Here is a 20490-nt window from a genome sequence, read left to right as displayed (position 1 = left end):
ATCAGATCAGTTATGATCCAACAAATGCGAGCTGCTAGTTACATTCAAATAAGGTAATGGGATAACAAGCCCTAAGGAAGCAATGGGCAGTTCACTTTTTTTTTTTTTTTAAAGTTAGGATGACTTATTTTATAATACAAACACCTGAAAGTGACCTTCAAGACTTTTTTTCCTCCTGCAAAGCCGCTGGCTCCCCACAACAAGGAGAGTCACTGGACACTGTGTTTACAGTAAAGACAAGTAACTCTATTGGCTCACACAAAGGCACCTTTACAAAGAGAGGAAGAAAACCTGTTTAGCAGAGAGGCAGGTGCAAAAAGGGACGAGCCTTTCGCGAAAAATGACACCCAGTGAAGTCAAGGCTCTGATGCTTCTGTTAACGGAACAAGAGTTCTAGCCTCCTAAGATACAAAAGTCAAAACCCTACTTTTTTACTGAGAACCGTGTTTAGAAGGATTAAAAAAATAATAATGTCCCATTTGTAAGAGATCTGAGGAAAGGCCGTGAGAAGTTATGTTCATGGTAGCAGTTAGGATGGCTGGCTCCCTCTTTTTCTTTTTTTTTAAACTTTTATTTGTTGATTTGAAAGAGAGAGAGAGACATCGATTTGTTATTCCACTTATTTATGCATGCTTATATGTGCCCTGAACCAGGGATCGAACCCGTAACCTTGGTATATGGGGACAATACTCTAGCCAACGGAACTACCCAGCCACAGCTGGCTCTGTCCTTCTAAGGCTGAGGGGCTGCGCGGTGATCTCACCACTGGCCACTGAATCAATCACCATTGATGTCCGAGGCAGGCTGTATTCTTCAAGAGAGGTCTTCTCTCAGTTGGGTTTTTACATGCTTTATGTTATCTATAGAGGTCATTTTCCTTCTTCTTTTAGAAATTCTATCAGGCACATCTAGCCTTGACGTCAGCCCCAATTTCAATGAGTGAAACTGAAGGAGGTATTTCTTTGAAATGCACACATGTGCTCTTTTTCAAGTCATCTCATTTCCCTTCCCTCTTTTCTCATTAGCCTAACCAATGCCCTCTCTCCACCGCTCACTTCGCTCTAGCCACAACTGTCCCCTCCATGCTAAATCTGTTCCTGCCTTGTGTCCCCTGCACTTGCTGTTCCCTTGCCCCTGAATGTTTTCTATATCAGCTGTTTAATAAACTTTTCTGTGATGATGAAAATATTCTGTATCTGTGCTGTCCAATATCGTAGCCACTAACCATATGCTGGCTGCTATTTGAAATGTGCTTAGTGTGACTGAGGGACTGATTTTAAAATGTTACTTCACCATTCAGACCTCAGCTCAAATTCTGCCTCCTCCAAGAGCCCACGCCTGATGGCCTCACCTAAGCAGGCTCCTCAGCCCACACTCCCCTCTGCCCTTCTCTGCACTGACCACCTGGAATAGCTGTGCCTGTGTTTGCGTCACATCAGAATGTAAGGTCCCTGAGGTCAGACACCTCATCTCTCTTATTCCCTGCTGTCTCCAAGCACCCAGAACAGTGACTGCAAAGGCAAATATCCAGCCAATGAATGAATGAATGAATGAATGAATGAATCAGTTCACCTGGCCAAGGCGCTTCTTTGATGAAATGAAAAATAAAAGAGGGAAATCCATGCATCTTAGCAAAAGAATTGTGTATTGCTTTTATCAGAACTCTGACCCATGGAACCACAGCTCGTCTATGGTATCCAGCTTTGCGTTTACAGGGTAAGGAGGTGAGGAAACCTCCAAACAAGACTCCCAAGGTTGGAGCCTTGGAAGCCGTGCCCTTGCAATCCTCCAAGAGGAAACATGAAGTTCCTCTCACGAACAGGAAGAACCACCTCTGAACAAATGGCTACGACCCCAAAGAGCCACAAGAATAGTGGCAGCCCCAGTGGGGACGAGCTGTGTCAGGTACCGGGTACAGGGCAGTGATCAAGACGTACAGGATCCCCTACCCTTTGGGTGCTCAATCCCTCCCAGAAGAGACAGACACTTCAGTAGTACTAAGATGATGCATTAGCTCCAAGACTCTGTAAAGGGGGCTTATGCTGATGCTATGAGAGCACTATAGGAGACACCTCACTTAGCTGTGGGTGGTCAGGGAAGGCTTCCTGGAGGAAGGTCTAATTATGTTTTGTCTTGAAGGGGGATACAGTTAGGGCAGTCGTAGTTGTGGCAGTTATGGGTTAGGAGTAACATGGAACTGGGGAATAGCTATTCCAGGCTGGAAGAACAGCAAGAACAAAAACAGGCATGAAGTGGTGAGCTGTTTACGGAAAACTACATGTACCTTGGTTTTACTGGAGTATAAAGGGTGAGGTCTGGAGTAGCAAGAAGTAAGGCTAGACAAATGAGTGCAGAGTGAAATCACAGATCTTACAGGCCTCGAATGCCAAGGATTTGGGCTTTTCTTCTTAGGCCAGTGGGGGAAAGGCTTTAAGAAGAAGGATGAAATGGCTACCTGCTTTTAATGATCTTCAGGATCCTAGAGATGTACAGGTGGTGAAGAAATTGGAAAAGATCCTAACACTTGAGACAAATATACTATGTAGGACAGGGATGGAAAATACTGCCAGTGTGTCCAGGAGCCTGCTGGTGTCAGCGGGGCCAGAAGAGATATGGCTGCCAAAGAGAGGCCGATGCCCGTTCTCCCAATATGTTATTTACTTCGCAAAGTTTGGCTAATTTGTCTTAAGTGTTTACATTATTAGGATCCTGTAAATTTTGTGCAATGGTGACCTCAGAAGTACATGATGATTATGTTTTCTTGTCTCATTTTTATGTTTTTCTTTGGAATGAATAATTACCTCTTTCCCTCCAATTCTTAGTTTTCTACGTGCATATTTCTAACTCTTCCCACAATTTCACAAGGTCTGTAATCCCTCACACTAGCATTTTCTAAATAGTTGAGTTGATCAGAAAAATCCATCATGTCCTACACTTTGTGTCTGTCTGCTGCAGTCTTGCCTGGCTGGTGGCTGGACTACACTTGGCATGCTCCTAAGCTGGGATCCCTGGCCTTCTGTTTTCATTTACTCCCTCGTTTTGCTGGAGCATGTCCTTTAGTACCTTTCCTTTTCCTTTCCCCATATTCCCTTTTATTTTAATTACTATTTTTATTAAAGCATCTGAGAGTTCTGTGGATTGTATAAAACACCACAATCCCTTAATTCCACACCCTTACCCTACTTCCCTTCTATTCTTCCTCCAAAAAAGTAAGCATTTGAGAGGATTTTGGTAATAATTTTATATTGCTTCCTTGTGATTTTTTTTCAGCTCTTGACACTATTTACATTGACTTGAAATGTGGAAAATGAGGGTGACAGGATTTTTCCTCATTATGCCCTCACCACACATGTCTACCCCTCCCAAGCCCCTATCCTCTCAATGCAATTATACTAAAACTTCTAAAGGTCAGTATTACCACGATTACATAACTCTCCTTTCAGGAGAGCCATATGGTACACTATAATGGCTGTTCCTTTTGTAAACACCCTACTGTTTTCTCTGAAGTTGATAACAGATCTTCTTTCCCTTTACCTAGAAGTCAAAACCCAGCTGGACTCCCGACCTCTGCATGTCGTCTATTTTTCTCCCCCTGGAAGCTTGTTGATCTTCTCTTTGCCACTAGTGGTTTTTTAAATAAAACTCTGAAAGATAGAAAGCAAACACATAAATAATTATCTGAAAAAAAAATTTTTTGCCCTGGCTGGTGTAGCTCAGTGGATCGAGTGCAGGCCTGTAAACCAAGGGATTGCAGTTTGATTCCCAGTCAGAGCACATGCCTGGGTTGCAGGCCAGTTCCCAGCAGGGAATGCACGAGAGGCAACCACACATTGATATTTCTCTCCCTCTCCCCTTCCCCCTAAAGATAAATAAATAAAAATCTTTAAAAAAGAAAAAAAATTTTTGCAGACCTGAAAAAAGTAGATCCTAAGCTGTCCGTGGGGAAGGCCAAGAGCCAACAGATTCATATACGAGATCGCAAAGGCCCAGGAATGTTTTGATATTCTTAAAACAGACCAATCCTCTTTAAGTTTAGCCATATATCCTTTTCAGCTTAGAGCCAAAAACATTCTGCTCCTCTTGTCTCCTCTCCTGTTATCCATGTGCTTGTGAATTTATACCGTTTTTTAAAATGGCCTTGAATGAAATAAGCCAGCCACAAAATGACAAAGGCTGTAAGACTCCACTTACATGAGGTCCCTGGAGTACTCAAACTCGAGACGGGGACAGTTTCCAAGGGCTGCGGGGAGGGAGGAGTGGGGAGCTCGTGTTTAATGGGGACAGCGTTTCAGTCTGGGAAGAAGAAAAAGTTTTGGGGGAGATGGTGGTGATGGCTGCACTGCAGTGTGAATGCACTTAACACCACTAAACTGAACACTTGAAAATGGTTAAAATGGTGAATTTTATGTTACAGACACTTCACTACAAAAACCCCACACAAACTTCCTTTTGCAGCACCTTCATGAGGTTTCATTTGGTAGAGGGGAAAATAGATGAACGTGTTCCAGCCGTCATCTTCATGCTGAAGTCTTTTGCAGATAAGATTCTTTGTATTCTATTCTTTAGGCCAGGCATTTAACTATATTCTTTAGGGTATACAGGAATTATTGTAAAGGGTTACAAAATCATGTGGTGATTCTGTAACTGTACTTAATAGGTGATTACGAGGCTGATTTTTACTACACCAGTTTCCTCATCATACATACACTGCTTTAGAGCCTGAGCTCCCATATTAAGATGCTACTTTCTGCGTTACCTTGGGCTGTATTAGCAAAAGCATAAAACTAAGTGAGAACCAGAAGCGATACTCTGGACCAGCACACAGGTCAGTCTCTTGACTCCACATACTAGGAAGGTAATGGTTAGTGGAGCGGGGCTTCAACTATCAGACGAAATCCAGATGGAGGAACTGGGCTGTACTTAGTCTAGTGAGAAAGCCTGGGTGGGCTGGGGGGTATGGTGTGAACATGCAAACATTCCTTCAAATCTTTAGTATCTGAAGGGCTGTCACGGGACAAGGACATGCCCAGATTTTGTAAAACCTGTAACGAGGATGACATTCAAGAAGAAAAGTCCATGTGAGAAATTCCAGTTTAGTAAAGGGAGAATGTTCCACCACTTGGGCACTGCCCAAATACAGACTGGGCTGCCACGGAAAAATGGCGCCCTAGTGGTCAGCAGAGAGGCCAGTTGGGAAGAGGTGCTGGGGTCTAGACGGGCTGACCTTTAGAAGCTCTTTTTTTTAAAAATCTTCAATTGAGGACATTTTTTCATTGCTTTAAAATTTTTTATTTATTTTATCCTCACCCAAGGACATTTTTTCTCTTTCTTTTCCTTCCTTCCTTCCTTTTTCTTTCTTTCTTTCTTTCTTTCTTTTTTTCTCTTTCTTTCTTTCTTTCTTTCTCTTTCTTTCCTCTTTTCTCTTTCCCTTCCTTCCTTCCTTCCTTCCTTCCTTCCTTCCTTCCTTCCTTCCCTCCCTCCCTTTCTTTTTGAGAGAGAGAGAGAACAACACACACACACACACACACACACACACACACACTTTAAAAGCTCTTTTCAGTGCTGGGATTGTCTGTGAAAGAAAGGTTCACGTCCACAGAACATAAGCAGGAGCAGTAAACAAAACGCTGGGCCCTGCCAAGCTGGAGAGTAAATGTAGTAAGCTCTATTTTAAGAACATGACCCACTAGGAGAAATGGGCCCCTAAAAAAGGAACACATGATTACAGGCAAGCCATGATTCTGGTCGCAACCCCCTGCCTTCCTGCAGGTTCTCTTTTTAACAACATGAATTCCAAAACACAAGCAATCCGAACTCTCAATGAAATGCTCTGGCGCTGGTTGTGTTTTTTTTTTCCTCCCTAAAATGACTACCTGTGGATTCATCACTTTTCATCAAGAGGAAAACCTTCAACATCAACTAATGTCATAGATTTTCCAAACCACGCATTTTTCTAGAAGGCAGCTTTGGAAAATTAAGCAAGTAAGACTATCGGGAAAATCACCTTCTCTTATTTATTAAAATGTGCATACAAAGCAATACTTTCCTGTTGAAGCAGTTTAAATACGTCTCTTTTATTCAGTTTCTGGAAAGACGTTAAAATATCATCTTGAACTTTTGTTCTTTGGTTCCCTAAGAAGCTCAAAACACTTTTCAGATTCAGCTTGTCCATTTCTTTCTGAATTACCAGTGGACACACTTTTACAGATGGAGTGAGTGGACAAATCACTGCGGGTGACGGCACTGTAAGCGCGGGCTTCCCGTGTCCAATCACAGCCCCTGTGTCCCGGGCAGACATTCCACGTCACGCTCCCTCCTCTCTTATCCTACCTGACGCCGCTCTTCTACGGCTTTGATTATCTAGAATTATCAACCGGGTGGGCCACTTCTATCAAATCTTCGCCCAATGGCATAAAGCACAGAGATGAAAAGGGGTGGATGTACGGCTTTTCCTCCCCTACGTTTTCATTCTCTTAGGAAAACAGAAGACGCGGAAGGCTTTGCCTGCTGGTCCCCCTGACGACCATTGGTCTCCCTTTCTTGGATGCTGCTTTCTGATTGGCGGCAGGGTAACAGGGATGCTGGGCGACACGTTTATATATCCCCAGGGTTACACCCAGGACAGTGCCTTTCATAGGGTAGCAGTCAAGTGTATGTTCATGAAACTGAATGATGGAGAGAGAACAAAGATCCTTTTTGAGGTGGGGAACCCCAATCTTCAAGGCAACCTCTATACCTACTCTCTCCAGTAGGCAACGGGTCAATGGGTAGAAAGGGACAGCTACCCAGTGTGACTGTGCTTCCTCTAGCGGGGACGGCAGTGCTGCTCTGTTCACTGGCTGAGTCGCAGTAACTCTCCCCCAAGTCTTTTTCATGCTATTCCTCGTGGAAATACCCAAGGAGACCAAAGATGAACCCAACATCTCAGTTCAAAGATGAAAACAAACTATGTAGCCTCACTCCTTCCTCACTGTACACCAGAAAGGTACGTTTGCTTCCTTTCAAATAAAACGTTCACCAGAGCCAGGCAATGCTGAAGCACTCAATCAAATTCCCCAAGTGGGAAATAATAGTTTGTGGCAGGCTAATGTAGAATCATCATTGAGGGCAACAAAGGACTGACCGATTTTAAAAGAAAACATCTTTACTCAGCCAAGGTTGAACAGCCAGCCCAGGGCAGTATTTCAAATCAACTATACAAGTTTCCTGAACTAAACTGTCAAATGGGGCTGCTGTTATCGGACCTCCTCGTAGACAAAGCACAGCTGAACGTGTTTCGATCATGAAAAATATTCTTGGAGCAAACACCCCAAGTGTATCCACAAGCTGGTTCTTTTCTAGATTATAAAGGGTAATTGTTTACTTCTGAAAGCACAAATGTGCCCTCAGACATTGTTTTTCAAATTATTTGAGTTAACAGTAGTACAAGAGTGCAAGTGAGTTGTCCTTCGAGTTAAAACAAAGCTGTCTAAATCCCCAAAGAGAGTGTTTATTGAAAATTATCCTCGATGCAAGAGAATGAAAATAAAACAACAAACTCATATATAATAAACACTAAGAACACCTGAAAATATTTTGTTAAGCTGCATTTGGGGATGAAAGCTCTTTTCCCAATCTGCTTTGAAAATCATTTCTGAACAATAACCAAAAACAAAACAAAATTTAAAATTTGCAGATGCTAAATAAACCATGAATTTTTAAAAGATAGACATTGATAGTGTTAGAAAAATTCCCCATAGGAAAATAAAGACCTCCCTGGCAGGTGTGGCTCAGTGGATTGAGTGCTGGCCTGCAAACCAAAAGGGCACTGGTTCGAGTACCAGTCAGGGCACGTGCCTGGTTGTGGGCCAAGTTCCCCAGATGGGGGAGTGTGAGAGGCAACCGACTGATGTCTCTCTCACACACTGATGTTTTTCTCCCTCTCTTTCTCCTTCCCTTTCCTTCCCTCTAAAATAAATAAAATCTTTTTAAAAAAAGACTGATAGATGAAGTTCCCTTATATTTAGCAAGGAGTGACCAGTACCTACTATGTGCCAGGCCTAAGCCATTGGAGCATTCTTCATCATGTCTTAGTACTCAAAAGAAGGTTCTTGTGTAGCCAATATAATGAAACACACATGCCTCCTGCCAGAAATACAAACTGTCTAAATCAGGGGTTGATAAAACAGCCCACGCCTGAGCCAAATCTGGTTGCCACCAGTTCCTACAAATATGGTTTTATCAGAAAGTGGCCATGCCCATTCATTTACACATTGCCTAAGTCTGTTTTCAAGTTCCGACAGCAGAGATATTACAACAGAGACCATATTGCCTGCAAAGCCTAAAACATTTACTATCTGCTCTTTACAGAAAAGGTTACCAATGCCTGGTCTGTATTTAGACATATCTGTGGGAGAAGCCTGGGGTTTATTCAACATGTGCCCAAAGAGCTTTGGACCTCCCGGAACAGAGTGATGGAGCAGGCAGTGGAGCTCAGGAAGAGCCCTGAGCGGGAGTCAGAGCAGAGAGATGAATGCCCTGCCTCGCTGTGGATGGGTGGTCTAGCTTTGGCTGTTCACGGAACCACCCTGAGCCTGGGGTTTCCCAGCTGTCAAACAGAGGAGCCAACACCACACAAGATGTGAAAGCAACTTGGGTCACTGTAAAGCACAGCCTCAAAGAGAAGAGCCTGTTACAATACTTAAGAAAGCTAGCAGGCAATGTGTGCTCAGGATATGCCGAGCATCATGCTAAGTGCTTTCTATGGGTTATCTCAACCACCCTGTTAAATGGGTACTATTACCATCCTCCTTTTACAGATAAAGGAACCAAGGCTCAGCGAGGTTAAGGGTTTTGCCCAGTGTCACACAGCAAAGTAAGCGGTGAAGCTGAGACTCAGACCTAAGAGTGTCAGATTCCAGGGCTTGTGCTATTTACTACGAAGAGCACTGATTCCCAAAACTGGCCCAATGAGTGGTTATCTACCAAATCTACCCATTTCATTGGACAAAGGCCTGTTGAGACAATGGGCCTGTTTCTGAGACCACCACTGGGCCTGGGCCTGGGCCTGGCGCTGGGGTGGTGCGGTCTGTGTGACAGCCCCACTCATATGCTCGAAGTTAAGAACTGCCCATAAAATAAACATTAAAGCTTTATCTACACGGGCAGTGAAAGGGAGCCCCAAGCAATGATACAGTCATCTTACCTTGGCGAGTGTCAGGATCGATTTCAAATTAATAAGTAACCCACAAAAACTGGCTTGCCTACACACTCTACAGAGGCAGCCTTGACTATCTTGTCTTCTCTATACTTCCAACCCTTAAGAATGCAAAAGTTGGGACTCTGTGTTTTTTAATGTTATTTTTTTCAATCCTCACCTAAGGATATGATTTTATTGATTTTTAGAGAAAGGAATGGGGAGAAGGGGAGAGAGAGAGAGGGAAACATCAATTGGTTGCCTCCCATACACACCCGGAACAGGGGACCAGAGGACCAGGGATTGAACCTGCAAGTTAAGTATGTGCCCTGACTGGGACTCAAACCTGCAAACTTTTGGTGCAGGAGACAACACTCTAACTAGCTGAGCCAACCTTGCCAGGGCGGAATCTTGCATTTTTGCTTAAAGGAAGCACATCTAAAATACAAATACTAGAGAAAACTTTACAGGGACAACAAAGAATACAGCTATAGGTCTTCATTTTATATTCCTGTCTTTCAAAAATGGACCTGAATTTGGCAACTGGTGAAATTTTATTACTGCCAGTTGTACCCTTCCGAAAGCAATTTGGAAATACGCCTCACGCATCTTTATAGCCCTGCCAATTTACACAGTATTTTCATTCCCAGGATCTGTTGGGTGGAAATACTCAGGGATGCTTATAAAAACATAAGGGTTAGTATGTTCACAGCAACGTTATTTATAAAGGTAAACATCTGGAAGCCACCAAACCACTTAATGTAAACCATTATCTAAGCAAATCTCAGTGGGACATTTTGTGGCTATTAATGACCATGTGTCAAAAACAGACTAACCTGCGTGGAGAGATGTTGCCAGGACTCCTCACTAATGTCAATGGCAAGTAACAGGTGGAGGGACTGTCCCAGACTAAAGGGGGCTAAACAGACATGACATCTAATGACCCTGGATTCGATGGCAGTTCGGGAGTTTGAAAAATTGCTATACAGGGTATTTGGGTAAAAATTGGCAAAATTTGAAAATGGAGTTTATATTAGATATTAGTACTGTGTCAATGTCAACTTCCCTGATTTTTAAAACTTGACCATGACTATACAAAGTAATATAAAAGCACAGGATGCCTGCAACTTATTTTAACTGGTTCATAAAAATATTGGTGCGGTTCAGTCGGATGGGCGTCATCCCCCAAAGTGAAAGATCACCACTGAATCAGTTCCCGGTCAGGGCATGTGCCTGGGTTGTGGGTTCGGTCCTGGTCAGGGCACCTGCGAGAGGCAACCAATTGCTGTTTCTCTCTCACATCAATGCTTCTCTTCCTCTATTTTCCCCTCCCTTCCCCCCTCTTAAAAAAGAAGGCAATAAAAATCATATGTATTAATGTATGTAATATGCCTACATTATGTATAAATTCATATGCTATATATGAATATGAATATGAATATGAAGAGACAAAAAACAACTATGGGAAATGTTAATAATTCAGTGAAGAGAACACACAAATCTTTTCTATTATTTTTGCATCCTTTTTGTTCATAAGTTTAAAATTATATTAAAATGAAAAGCTAAAAGCAAAAGGCTGAAACTTTGTTACATGGGGAAATGCTTGTGTTACAATAAAATGAGTTACAACATTAGGATACAAACTATACACTCAGCATGCTGCCTCCAAAATGGGAGCAATTTAAAAATACCTGTTAGAAAGAAATAAGCCCAAATGTCACCTGTGACATGTCATTTCTGAGTGGTGAGATTCTATTGGCACTTTATTTTTTAAGTTCTTTTTATATCTTTTGTGTATCTACAGTGTTTGTAGTAAATATGGAGCATGTTCACAATCAGGAAAGAATGAAATATCATGGGAAAAAATAAACATTTTTATGAACCACATACACATCTGATTGTCTTTCAAAACTTATGCACTAGCTTCCTACTCCATGTCAGAGGAATTTGAAGATACGGCATCTGAGCCCTAAAGAGACTACATCCTGTGCACGGCAGCAACGTCACACTGGTGCATTTCACTGCATAGTTGAAATTACTTCCCACTCAAACCTCAGAAGAGCAAGGGCAGACTACAGGACTGGCGCATGAACACGCTGGTACTCCAGGCTGCAGCTAGAATTTTCTCGGGGTGGTCAAACTGACAGCATGAATAATCGTGCCCATATTAAAGAATATACCCTCTAATTTGTCTCTTATAATAATGTGTTTTACCTATTTTCAGTCCTAAAACTTAAAATACTACATGTTATCTGTGTGTGTATAATGTCTTTTTTTTAAAAAAAAAACACTGGAGTCAGTGGCAGACATAATGCCCCATGATCTCTATGTTTCATGCACATTTCCTAAAAAAACAAGGACAGTTTCGTACCTAAGCACAGTATCTCTTCAAAACCACGCAGTTAACATTGACAGAATCCTGCCATCCAAACTACACATACACCCCATTCAAGGGCTAACAGTTGGTCCAATGATGTTCTTACCCACAAAAGGGTCCAATCCAGGGCCCCATGTAGCAATTAATTCTCATGTCTCTTCAGAATCCTTCGACTTGGAGCACTTTCTTGGTCTTTCATGGTTTTGACACTCGTAAAGATCACTGACTGGTTATTCTGTCGAACACTATCCAATTTGGAGCTATCTGCTCCGTTCTCGTGGTGGAAGCCAAGTTATGCATTTCATAGGAATGTCCCATGCTGTGTTTTTCTCTTCATCTCAGCATCAACTTGTCCAATGACTAATGGCTTTAACTTTGAGTATTTGACTAGGGTGGTATCTACCCTGTTCCTCCTCTGTAAAGTTACTATGTTTCCTTTGTCATGAAAACATATTTTGTGGGGAGATACATGAAGCTATGCAAAACCCTGATGGGACAGTGTAACAGTTAAAAATGCTATAAACTTCCTCCAGAAAAAATAAAAAACTAACACATCCTCATAATGTGTTTGCTAGTTACATTTAAGAGATACAGTACCCCTAAAAAAGATATTTTAGAAATAAGATTTTTGGGTGAGACATGGGGGGGGGCGGGATTTCTCATAATAGAGACACTGCAATTTGTCAAAAGTGAAATGTGGGTTATCTGCATGTGTTACAGAAGGAGGTGCCACCTATATCCCCTGGGGAAACTCAGAAAAAGAAATATTATTTGATCTCTAGTTATATTCTTGGAGCTGGCACCTGAAATACCTTCTTGACTCACCTGAACTTTGTTTGTTCTCCTCCCCCCTTATTTGTTCTTTTAACAAAAGCCTTTTAACTGAGACAAAACAACAAGCTAGGCGAACGCTGACACGAGTCGGTGGGTCACATACCAAGTGGGTCCATGCAGAACATCCTGGAAAAGCCAGCCCCACCTCAGTACTCCTCAGCCCGGGTCATGAGGCTCACTGCAAGGACTCCAGCTGAGAAGATTTCCAGAAACTCCCATGGGGGCACAGCCTGAGTCTCTTTACTTAAGCATTTCTCCCCCCAAAGCTCTGTGTTTATCTAAAAACACAAGACCAGTGATGACGCACTCTTGCTCGGAATGGAGAACCTGTCATGAGATGAACTTGCAGATAGCAGGTTCAGGGTTCACTCTGTGCTTTAGAATTTATGATGAGGTTATTAAAAAGACCAACGCAGAATCCATTGTAATTTTCCTTTCTCGTCACCGGCAAACACCACGGTAGAAATCTTTCCTAAGGCAACACTTCACAGTTTGGGTTTGTTACTGTGTGAATTCCTAGGCCCGACTAAAGGTTCTAAAAATAAACAGTAATGCATTTCTACTTTTCCTCATTGCCCGTGATTTTCATTTTTTTTTAATAAAATGGTCTCTTTAGAGAATCAAACTGGAGTTGGCATGCAGAGTTAAAGCAGGGAAGGGGAGGGGAAATCCAGCCGGGTGTGCCAGAGAAGAAGAGTCATTTGGGGTGGCAGATCCAGGGGGACCCGGGGCAGAACTCTGCAGACAGGGAAGTGAATGGAGCAGTCTGGGAGACGAGAGCAGACTCTCTCGTCTCTGTAAGAGAGTCAATTATTCAGACAGTCCCCTACGATCTGGCTGCTCCCCAAGGTGGGGGGTCTGGGCAGACTGGCAGCATTTGAAGGACCAGAATCCCATGGACACATCGTGCCTTTCAGTGGTTCATGTACCTCTAGAGAAGTGAGGCTCTTCTAAACACCGCTCTCCCAATCAAGACAGTCCTCCTGCACCGAAGGGTGAGTGTCCTAACTCCAGACCTCGTGCAAGCCAGTGTCTTCTCCGTCCCCACGCCCATCCCTTCGGGTCGTCTGCAGATGCTGGAGGACACAGGGATGGGTCATCTCTCTCGGGTCCACCCTCAGTTTTTCTTCCCTGTCCACAAATGACACCACAGGCAAATTCTATCGACTGCACCATCGTGGAAAGAGCCAAGGTCAACGGCAGGCAGTTTTGGGAAACCTCTGATGGATCTGGGATCGCCTCACTCTGCTTGGCCGCTTGCCAGGTGAGACACAGAGCTGCCAGAGTGGGCCCAGCACCCCACGCCACAGTGGGCAGTCTGGCCTCAGGGTGTTCTGAGAGGCTATTTCTGCCCTCCTGGCCTGCACTTAGCACGCCTCATCCTTCCCACGGGGGCAGGACGCCCTGTGTTTGGAGGGGCCCCGCCTCCGTGCCCGCAGCCCGCTCCCTGGCTGGACATACCATCCCGTCTTTCTTACGTGCCACCCCAGCTGAAGAGTTAGTTACTAAGTCTACAAGATGCAAGAATTCACTCGATAAATTCCCAGAACTTAAGGTAAATGCCAGATCTTGAAAGGCTGCCGTGGAATCCGGCTCCCACAGAGGAGAGGAGGACAAAAAGAGGAAGGATGGAAAGCGAGCCAGGCAGGGGCCACAGGAAAGGTCACGGAAGAATAAACCTGCCTTTTCCTTGTGGTCCCACTGCCATCGCCCTCCGAGGCTCACTGGCCTTGGGACCACCGCGAGTGCCTCCCAATCCATCAGCCAGCGGCCACCTGGGAAATTTTACTGAATGACTCAACTTTAGGAAAATGGTTTCTTTCTGCCTTAGAGCTGGTTTTAACAGGGCATCTAAACACACAGTACCGGCCCGTCTCACATCGCAGTATTACTGAGAGTCGCCCCCACGTGGAGGGGGTGAAATTTATTTCTTCCATGTTCCCATTTGCTCTACTTCCCGTTTTTTATCTAGATCGCAAGGCTAGTAAGATGCCTAGTAATAAAACTATGCAGACCAGTGAAACAGATGACACACACCTGCAGTGTTAAGGAAACAAGAGAAATCCTGAAAATGTATGCGGAGAGATGTATACTACCACTAGGCATAAGCAGTCGAAGTGATTGAATGAGTTCAGTTTTCCATAAATGCCATCTTCCTTTTTCTTAATCACTGAAAAGATAATACACGAAAAGGCTTAGCTTGTCACTTCTGAGAACAGAAAACCGAGCGGAGTCCTGTGAAAGACGATGGAGATTCAGGACTGTCTCATTGTCTCTTCTTTCTCACCTCCCCACCCTCCGGCCTCTGCCCCTGTCAACAGTCTGCTTCACTGTTTAAGAATCCACATCTTATTGAGCGTGGGCTGAGAACCAAAGCATCGCTGGTTCGATTCCCAGTCAGGGCACATGCTTGGGTTGCAGGCCATGGCCCCCAGCAACCGCACATTGATGTTTCTCTCTCTCTCTTTTTCTCCCTCCCTTCCCTCTCTAAAAATAAATAAATAATCTTAAAAAAAAAAAAAGAATCCACATCTTACCAATAGGCTCAAGCAACAGATTTCTCTGGGTGCAGTGTTATATGGGTTCAGGGGAAAATTTTTGAGGGGAAAAAATGGGAAAATACAGTAAAATTAATGAATATCAACTAACTTTAACCCACCCTTCCCTGTTTCCCTAAGGCTCACTGTCTGCACTATCTGTAAATAGACAGTGGTGAGAAAATCACAAATAAACAATTATTTTACTTAGAATGATCTTCTAGAGCTTGTAGATCATAAACAAGTCACATGAAGCCCAAGGTCCAACATGTAGTTAATAACACAGTGATGTCCAGAACACAGGTACCCCAAAAGTCACCCTCAAAATCACTCAGTAACACTATTTCAGTATAAAGGAATTATATAAATGCAGCTTTAGCCAAAATTTACCCAAGAAAAAACTATGACTGCTAAAAGTCCTGAAAAGATACCCATTTTCTAGGCATCAGTGAGGTAGGGCAGTTATTACACAGAGAAGCTTCTAACCTAAAAATATTTGATCTTCAATGAAAGAAAACTGGAAGAAGGAGGAGTTACAGAGGACCTGTCTCCACCCAGGTGAGCGATAAAAGCTTGGGAGAAAGTGAACAGAGCCGTGAACCGTCAGAGACATCAAAATGATGGCCCGGAGGGGCGGGGAGGGGCGATGAGGGGCGGGGGGCAACCGAGGAGGTAGGAAGCTCCCAAAGTTAGAGAAGACCTGCAGAAACCTAAGAACATGTGAAGTCCTACTTGTGTTCCTCATTTGCTTGAGAAAAGAAACAGACATGTGGTATCTAACTGTAATATCCGTAAACATTACGTTTTGAGCCTGTATTACAGCTCAAGGAGTTTTACTCTTTACTCAGTGCCTATTGGGCTCTTTAAATATTAGGGTGCCCCATAGGGAAGTCCCACTATTTGACCATTTTCATGTATAAGAATGGCACCTCCAGCTGCATTCTACCTAACTCATTCCCTCTCATTGCTAATTCTAACTTTGCGAGATGGGGAGTGTTATTCCCATTCACAGATGAAGAAAGAGACGCAAAGAGGAAGAACGAGAGGCACGATGTCACGGAGGAACCGAGAAGCGCCACGTTCCGACGCCCAGGACGAGGAGCCTCCCTCAAAGCAGTGCGCCCTGCGGTCCTCCGGGTTCGTTTCGGCCGCCAAACATGTGTGCAGCAGAATACAGACCTGACGCCATCACATTTCGACTATTCAGTTTATTTTAAATGGAAATATATGACATGTAACCTTGTGTAAACTTGAGATGTCCCGCATGTTAACTTGATCCATATATATGTGTATATATACACACACATATATATGTATATATACACATATATATATAAAATACAACAATAATTACCACTTCTATCACATTACTTTTAGTGATTGGAATAGCCTATTAAGTTTTGAGATATATTTTCTATCACCAGCCAGGTTATCACATTGACCAAATTACTTAATTGCACTTGTCTTAAGACTTCTGGTCTGTAAGAACAAGAGGATTGGACTAGAGATCCTTTATTCATTTATTTATGTTTGAATAATTATGAATATAATAAATGAAAGTTTTAGCTTTTATTAATGATTATTTAAAACATTATCACTGTTCTTTGGAAATGAGCCAGCCAACATAGAAAAGTTGACAGGAGAGAAAGTCTTTCGAGACTTCCCCTTCTCCTCTGACTTCAGTGGTCCGTATCCTTCTGGAATATTGCCAGATCCGAGTGTGTGACCTTGAGCCATTCCCTTAGCCTCTGAGACTCAGTTTCTTTGTGTGCAAAACGGACAAGAGGTGATGTCAGCTCAGCCTCCTCCCAGGGGAAGATGAACGTATTCAGGTAGGCGAAACTGTGCCTGTAATGGGTTTTGTGTGAGGCTGTTAGGATGGCTTCACTCGTGATCATGTGTTTCCCTCTCTGGCGTGTGCCCGAATTCCCACCAGGTGGGGATGCCTGCCAACCCTCCTCCTCCCAGGGGTCTCACCATTAATTAGCAAGCAGCCTTTCTCCGTGAGTCCGAACAACAAAGGATGGTCACCCTTGAGCTAATCGAGTGGCTTTAGAAAAATGGAAATAGCCATCAGATGATGATTCAACCAAAATAAAAATTCTTATAAAACCACCTGTGAATCATGTTCGAATCAGTCCCAACGAATGGGACCAGGCGGAAAGCGGTCCGCGTGAGAGAGCCTGAGGAGTCACTTCACTGCAATCCCACCCTCGCCTCATGTGTCTGAAGACGCAGGTTCCATGGGGCGGATGGACGGCCGGAAGCCGTCATTTCCTCAGTGCCTCCTTGTCACCCCGTGGTTTTAGAATCAATAAGCCAACACATACTGTGTCCCCAAGTGTACGGAAAGGTTTATGTGAACCAAATGAATAAGTTGCAAGAATGACCTGCAGTAGATTTTAAATGCTAAAAATGCACTTGTCTCATGATCCAGGGGTACTTCCCTTCTGTTTCCAAGACAAACAAATGTTTTGAAGTCAACCAAGAGGCAAACACAAATGATACCAGTAGCTTTCAAAACACACTTGAACACACGTCAACTCATTTCTTCCTGATTGGTCAGGGGGAGGAAATATGTATTTTTTCAAAACTCCATTACTGGAAATGGGCCGGCCACTTTGGGTTCGTTACTGCACTTAATCCTTACCAGCAACAGTCAGTCCTAGGTGCTCTTCACCCCATTTTGCAGTTAACAAAACCAAGGCTTTGGGAAGCAGAATAATAACTGGGTTAAGTCATTCTGAGTTTCCCCACCTTTTTAGGGATCTTTCCCTACAACCTAGAACTCTGTAACCTTTGACCTTAGTGAATTTGTGGATTCCTGTATGGCTTTAGAAAATGTAAAACGCGTTGCAAATCCAGCCAACTGGACACTAAAAAATATCCACCTCCTTCCTCCACTACATTCTTGCTTCCATACTGTTGGGGGGCAGCCCCATGCTCTGCCAACCGGGGCTAATTATTTCCGGCACCTTTGTCACGCAGAAGTGAGACAACAGAAAGAGGAGCTGCTGTCATAATTTAAGAAGAGTTCCAACCCTGCCCATCCTGAGAACAGCCAGACCCACCACCACAGCAGCTGGAGCAGGGGCTCCCACACCAGCCCCTTGTTAGCACGAGGGGTGGCCCAACCCACCGCAATACCCTTCACTCAGGAACTGCACCACCACCCGCAGCCCTGATTTTCACGTGACTCACCTGCCCCTTTAAAGGGGACAGAGGTCTCATCAGGAAAACAGAGAAAGAACAAAATAACAAAATTAGCCAAGCGAGATCTGCTGGAGACTTTGTCCTACTTAACCATTCCATCATGCCAGTTTATTTGAGCAAAATAGACAACCCCGAAGGATTATCCAGTCCAGGAAATTTTATCTGCCTCAAGTTCTACTGATACTCAAAATTATGGTCTTAAAAAAAAAAAAGTTTCCCAATCTGGGAAATTCTCACTTGCTAAAAGCCACAGAAGTATTTCCAACACTGCTCTCAAGAGATTTTGGCAAAAAAAAAAAAAAAAAAAATCAAAATTTAAACAGAGAAAATAAAACTCCAAGGTCTGTTTTCACTTTTAATGACAAATATGAAAATAAATTCCAAGGCATGCAACAGACTTCCCCCCCCACCCCAGCAGACTGAGCAATTGTCAACATAAAAAAACTCTTGATCAGAAACGCTAATAGGAAGATCACAACAGACCCTGAGTTAACCAAAGCAAAATCCCAAAGCCAGCAAATTAAAATGCAGACCACTGAGCTTTAAAGCAGCACTTGGGGGAAATCTTCCTTAATACTAGTAAACAAACATACAAAGCAATATGCCAAGGAAATCGAGACCTTGGTATTTCTTCTCTCTCACAATATTAGTTTACAGCTTAGCAACGGGCTAGGGTGGAGGAGGAAATTCCTCTGTTCACACCCACCCCCCTCAAAGGCCTATGTTTTTAAAGGACTGTGTACAATGCACTTAGAAAAAAATCTATTGTTGGTTCAAGGGAGACTTAGATGTTTTTTCTCCTCGCTAATAATGGATTCGATTGCCTTGAAGTCGATGAACTCACGGGTAGGAAATACCAGGCAGACAAACAGGAACAGAGTAAGAAATGCACCAGCAGCCAGAGGCTGTGTCTTAGACCTATGTTCTTTGGGGTATCCTTTCACAGAAAGATATTTTACTTTATTTTTAACTTTAAAATGTTTCCATACGTATTACTAGGAAAACAAACGTAGTTCAATGTTGACATTAAACTCCTCTAAATATGAAATCTCTCACTGAGAGAACAGCCATGCCCGCACTATTCACACAGACAGTGGCATCAACCCCACAGTCACCAAGAGGCTTGAACCCGTGACCTACTCTCCCCATCTGCTGGGAGGTAGAGAAAACCAACTCCCTGCCCGCGGGATGAAGGTTATCTACCAACTGTCAAGTTCCTTCCTCATTCTGCTTCTCTCCAATGATAAGAAAGCCAAGCCATATTGATGTTTATTGTCAATTATCTGACAAGAACACGTGAAGAACTTTCTTCTCTCTACTGGTTAACATGAGAGTCTCTCAAATAGGTTGCTGGGACTAGAATCTTAAAAGATCAAGTAGGAAAGTCAGAATAGGAACCATAATTACTTCCAAAACTGTGACAAATACAGCAAGTAATGTTTATGGTCCTATTAAGAGGACTAGAGCCCCGGCTGGTGTGGCTCAGTGGATTGAGTGCCAGCCTGCGAACCAGAGTCGCCAGTTTGATTCCCCATCAGGGCACATGCCTGGGTTGCGAGGCAACCACAAACTGATGTTTCTCTATCTCTCTTTCTCCCTCCCTCCCCCTCTCTAAAAATAAATGAGATCTAAAAAAAAAAAAAAAAAAAAAGGACAAGAATAGTAGCCAAACTGCCTGACATTTAGGGTAATATGTTGCTGCTTCTATGTTTTCACACAGAATGCTAACCCTGTGCCAGGCTCTGTTAAGCGAGTCTCTTTCTACATTTTCTCATTCAATTCTCCCAACAAGTCTATGAGGGAAGTACTAGTATCCCCATTTTACAGATGAGGAAACCAAATCTTTACAAAGGTTTAAAGATTCACCCACCGTGACATGGGCAGTAAGTGACAACGCCAGCATTTGAACTTGGACCACCTGATGCTGGAACCCACGCCTTAGCATAAACTCTCTCCAAGTCACCCCTTTGGCAAAACCACCCATCCATGCTCTAGTGACTCGTCTTCCCCGGATGTCTCCTACTACACAACACTTGCACTGCGATTCACTTCTTCCTGTGTCTGTGCTTTGGCACTTGCTAGAGGCCATGAACTCCTTCAAGGCAGGGACTCCCAGTGGATCGTACCTCTCCGAAACAAGGGGAGGGTCGAAGGTGGAAGCCACCCGGTGTCCACTGAGGAATGGACAGACAAACAAAATGTGGTACATACATACAAGGGAATGTTATTCATAAATATTTTTAAAAAAGGAAATTCCAGCCCTGGCTGGTGTAGCTCAGTGGATTGAGCGCGGGCTGTGAACCAAAGTGTAGCAGGTTCGATTCCCAGTCAGGGCACATGCCTGGGTTGCAGGC

General features: G+C 43.5%; 1 protein-coding gene across 6 annotated transcripts in view; it reads right to left on the bottom strand.

The window, feature by feature from the left end:
* The window catches only part of PALM2AKAP2 (PALM2 and AKAP2 fusion), a 307871-nt gene that overhangs the window by 69805 nt on the left and 217576 nt on the right, over positions 1 to 20490 (bottom strand). The window lies entirely within an intron of this gene.

Source organism: Phyllostomus hastatus, unplaced genomic scaffold (genome assembly GCF_019186645.2).
Source record: "Phyllostomus hastatus isolate PE091 unplaced genomic scaffold, TTU_PhHast_1.1 phas_contig_34, whole genome shotgun sequence".
In the NCBI taxonomy this organism is placed as follows: Eukaryota; Metazoa; Chordata; class Mammalia; order Chiroptera; family Phyllostomidae; genus Phyllostomus; species Phyllostomus hastatus.
Note: the sequence above shows the minus strand (reverse complement) of the source record. Positions and strands in the feature narration are given on the sequence as shown.